Source organism: Drosophila willistoni (genome assembly GCF_018902025.1).
Source record: "Drosophila willistoni isolate 14030-0811.24 chromosome 2R unlocalized genomic scaffold, UCI_dwil_1.1 Seg167, whole genome shotgun sequence".
Taxonomy (NCBI): Eukaryota; Metazoa; Arthropoda; class Insecta; order Diptera; family Drosophilidae; genus Drosophila; species Drosophila willistoni.
In genome coordinates this window covers 13,733,206-13,738,044 of record NW_025814050.1, presented here as the reverse complement: position 1 = coordinate 13,738,044, position 4,839 = coordinate 13,733,206, and the positions used below count along the sequence as shown (strand labels likewise).

At 31.1% G+C, this 4,839-nt stretch overlaps 4 non-coding genes across 4 annotated transcripts; 2 read left to right on the top strand and 2 right to left on the bottom strand.

Annotated features, from left to right (window-relative positions):
• Window positions 1-214: 214 nt before the first annotated feature.
• Window positions 215-287, top strand: Trnav-aac. Its single transcript has one exon. It is a non-coding gene; the product is annotated as a tRNA-Val (tRNA).
• An 803-nt stretch (window positions 288-1,090) lies between these two features.
• Window positions 1,091-1,163, top strand: Trnav-aac. The gene has a single exon. It is a non-coding gene; the product is annotated as a tRNA-Val (tRNA).
• A 406-nt stretch (window positions 1,164-1,569) lies between these two features.
• On the bottom strand, window positions 1,570-1,642 carry Trnav-aac. The gene has a single exon. It is a non-coding gene; the product is annotated as a tRNA-Val (tRNA).
• A 489-nt stretch (window positions 1,643-2,131) lies between these two features.
• On the bottom strand, window positions 2,132-2,204 carry Trnav-aac. Its single transcript has one exon. It is a non-coding gene; the product is annotated as a tRNA-Val (tRNA).
• Window positions 2,205-4,839: the final 2,635 nt, after the last annotated feature.

Sequence of the window (4,839 nt, the reverse complement as noted above, 5' to 3'; positions counted from 1 at the left end):
TCTATTAAAAATATTGAAACTTTTTTTTGTCATTTCAACGTGCTAAATCAAAAAGGTCGTAAGTCCAAGACAACTTTCAGTTTTCTTTGTTTTTGATAGACAATAAATAATTTAGCCATCAATTCAAACTAGCCCACTTCAAATACATGTGTTTACTCGGCATAGTGACCCTCTGAAAGCTTGTCATTGCACTATGGCCGGCATCGCACAAGCTGTTTCCGTGGTGTAGCGGTTATCACATCTGCCTAACACGCAGAAGGCCCCCGGTTCGATCCCGGGCGGAAACATGTGAACTTATTTTTTGCATATTTTTCTAATTTTGTTTTTTAATCATATTTTTATCAATTACTAATTTTTTTTAAATTAATTTGATTATTTTAAAGAAGCCCTAGAATTTTTTTTGGTTGTATCTTCACATATTTTTGTTAATTATGATACCAAATCCAATTCTTGCCAGAAATTTGAAGTAATATTGAAGTAAAACTTAATATTAAAGCATTATTAATGCTTTTTTTGAGTTATCTAGTATCAGTTAGCTAAATTAGCTGCGATTGAACAACAAAAAAATATAAGTTTTACAAAGTTTTTTAGGCAAATTTGCTAAAGCAATTCGCATTCGTTAGTTTATTTGTTTTAGGGTTTGGTTAGTTTATTAGGCACGGGTTTAGCCAATTCTTTAAAAATTTAATTATTATATCATGAATTAAACATAAATTAATCATTAAGATTTTCTTCCCGTTTGTTAAATTTAGCTAAATTCAACAATATAAATTACAGGCCAATCATGCCAAAAACCTAAAGAAAAAGTTTTACAGACAAAAACATTGACTTAACAATTCAGTCATTTGTTAAAGGTTATTTAAAAAAGGGAAAGGAAAGGATTTTGAAACATAATTAAATATAATGCTAAAGGGCTACAAATCTAATAACACATAAACGACTAACTAAAACGTCGTCCGTAGAAAATATATTTCACGTTTCTTAAGATAATGCAATAAGTGATAGTTATTAATACTTTTTAATACTATTAATAGTATATGGCCAAATCTCAGAAAGCGTTGACGGTTTTGAAATTGCCTGTATATCAGCTGTTTCCGTGGTGTAGCGGTTATCACATCTGCCTAACACGCAGAAGGCCCCCGGTTCGATCCCGGGCGGAAACATGTGGCAATTTTTTTTTGTTAGAAAATTTTTAAATATATTTGTTACACTTTATTTTGAAAGGGCTTTTGTTTTTAAACTTGCAAAGGGTATTTGGGAAATGTTTGTAACACAGAGAAAAGGAGGCTTTTCGGGCAACTATTAAACATTAATCGTTATCATTAAATGAAGACGAGGGATATACCCATGTCCTTCGGTCCGTCTGTATAAGTGCCTTGTTTGTCTTTATTTTAAAAGCTTTGGGATAGAAAGTTAGTTTTTTAACTTTTTGTTATCATACGTAGGTTAAGTTCTCGAATTGGAAGAATCAAAAGACTATAAGATTAGGCTGCCATAGGACCGATTACTTTATACGTACTTAAAAATAATAGTGTTTCATAAATGAGAAAATAAAAAAAAAATTGCACATGTTTCCGCCCGGGATCGAACCGGGGGCCTTCTGCGTGTTAGGCAGATGTGATAACCGCTACACCACGGAAACAGCTGATTTTATGCGGGCTCCAATGTCGCCAACGGCTTCCAAGATTTGACCAAGATGCATTTATAATTACATTCAGGTCTATCTATGCATTATTTATAAATCAAATGAAATGTGGTAGATCAACAGGTATTTAACTTAAATATAAACTATTTCCCCTCTTCTTAAAGACAAAATCAATTTTTTCAGTATCAAGAAGGAACGTTTAGGCATGGCAAAAATGTTGAACAAATAAAATTACATAACTTACATATCTTACATCCTATATAAGACCATCATTCAAATTGGCAGATCTAGCACTTAAATTCTCCCAAATTTCAACTCTCATGTAACATTTTACTGTATAGGAAATTTGCCATTGAACCTTGGCAGCTACTTTTTTATAAGTAACAAAGGAAAAAAACTATGAGGGCTAATTTAAAAAAAAAATAATTGATAAAAATAATATTAAAAAACTAAATTAGAAAAATAAACAAAAAAAAGAAGTTCACATGTTTCCGCCCGGGATCGAACCGGGGGCCTTCTGCGTGTTAGGCAGATGTGATAACCGCTACACCACGGAAACAGCTTGGGCGATGCCGGCCATAATGCAATGACAAGCTTTCAGAGGGTCACTATGCTGAGTAAGCACATTTATTTGAAGTGGACTAGTTTGAATTGATGGCTAAATTATTTATTGTCTATCAAAAACAAAGAAAACTAAAAGTTAGCTCAGTTTTTTTTATATATATTTCCACTACATGCAGATAATGCAAAATATTGTTTTAAAAATGAGATTGCAAAAAAAATTCTATGACGGTTGGTTTTTAGAAAATATTAAAATTAATTTTTGGTTAATGTGTATTTGTTTTGAGACTGTATTGTCGTCAATTTCTCATTGATTTAAAATTCATTTCTCATTGATCAATTAATTCGAAATTTAATATTCTTTGAAATGAACTTTTTGAGTTGTAAACAAATTTAAAAAAATTAATTTAAAATCAATTTTTTTTTTAAAAACATGAAGCATCACTAAAATTTGTAAAGTTTTAAAGATTTTAATGCCGAGAAATATAATACTAACTTGAAGATAAAGACATGAATTTTTCAATTACTTTAAAAATAGATTAAATTATAGCTTCTTGAAATTAATATTTATTGAAATACTTTACAGTTCTTGGTCATTTTTTGTCTCGTCTTAAGAGATAACTTAATTATAAGGATGAATTACATTCCAATTTTAAATTAATCTCAAAATGTAAGCATAAAAATAAGATATATATTACTTTCGAAAATCCGTTAATATTTGGCCACGTTACAGATTTGTCAAGTTAAGAGCTTTTAAGAATTTTCAGAAATTTTTAAATTTGTTAAATTAATCTTTTAATAGTGCCCTGATAGGTCGTGCCCCTCATGGCGCATGGCCCGTGGCATTTGCTAATCCTGCTCTGCTTGTAATAAGTCTTTGGTCCACTTTAGCTAATGTCAACTGTAGTTTATTCATTCAAATAGTAAAAATTATAAGCGTTTTGCTGGTGGTGGAAAGATGGATGAATGGATGGATGGGTGGTTGTTTGTGGGAGTGGGGTGTGTCACACTTTGTCTTCTTCTTCACTCTCTCTCTCTCTGTTTATTCTCATTCTCTCTTTGCCTCTCTAGCTAAGTCTCCATGCAATTCTTCTAATTCCATTGCTGTGGTTCTTCTGATTGTTGCTGCTGCGGTGAGTCCAAAATTGGGTCACTGCATACATACAGCTCCCAATGCTGTATCTGAGCTGTTTTGGGTCGATGTTGCAATAGTCTCTTCTATTGCTGACGCAGTTATGCTATGTAGAATTTTTGGTGTTGTTGTTGTTGTTGCTGTTGCCTTTGATCTTCAGTTCATTTGGCCTCGGGGGCGTCCACTACTCACGCTGTGTGCGTTTTTGTGTGAGTTGCTGCTACATTGTGTGGCAACACTCAGAATGCAATCTATCAATCGACATTGTGGCGTTGCCTCTGCTCGGCTGGCGTTTAGGTCTCTCTCTTTCTCTCTCAACTATTAAGCAATTATGTAATTTGCTAGACCTGCTGTTAGGCATTGCCTGAAAGGCATATACATAAGTGAGGAAATTTCAATAAAAACAACAAACTTTAGAATAATTGTTATTTAAATATTGATGATGTTTAGAGCAATAAATTATAAAATAACTTAATTGTGCTTAACAAAGACAATTTTACGGAAAGTTGGATAAATTTAACTATTTTTTAGAATTTTCAAAGTGCAAACTGTTGGATAGACTTAATAGTAACTATTTTATTCGTAGTTAAATTGTTGTCAAATGTCTATTGCCCAAGTTATATTGTATATTGCCGCTATTAAAGTTTATTTTAAGCTGCAATACATCATTAGGCAGTATTAGTCCATAAACAAAGTTTCTTTTTAAGTGAATTTATTGAGATAGGTTAACAGATTCTTAATTTAATTGGATTAGCACAATTCCACAAGTCACTCTTGAGTCTAGAGATCTATGCCCAATGCTCAACCAAGCGAAATGAATACTTATTTAAGTTAATACTAGCTGAATCCCAAAACTCAAAGTGATTGGATTGGTTTCTATAATTTTTTAATCATTCTAGCGATCGGCAAAGACCATGCCTAGTACCTATGTATGTATATAACAGCTTAATCAATTTCGTCAAAAAAGAAGAAGAAATACCATTTTTAACCATTTTTCTGATCGTACCAAATAGTCTTTTGCTTGTCTCAAGAAAAACGTATTTGATTCTCATATGTATCTTTCTAAATTCAAATTTTAGTTAAGTGACAAGTTTTGCATTTAGATTTAACTGTGTAAAGAATATAAACACATAATTTTTATTTTCAAACAAATCTAAAAAATTAAGTAATGGATAACAGCATAAACCTTTTATTTGACGGATCGAGAATAACAAATAAGTAAAAGAGAAATTTGTAAATTTTTCTCTTTACTTACATTTGTATATTTTAATCTCCTGTTGCCAGGTTAATTTATTAAAAAGTAAATTAAGAGACTTTAAAAATCTTATTAAAGTTTTCTTTTTCATAACATAAAAATGATTATGTCAAAATGTATAAAATTGATTTTCTGAATCTCGAGATTTTTGATCTACCTTAATCTTGATTCAGATAATCGATAACTACATAATCGTTATTTATGTATGTAAAACAAATTTTTGAATTTCGCTTGCCAAAAATAGTT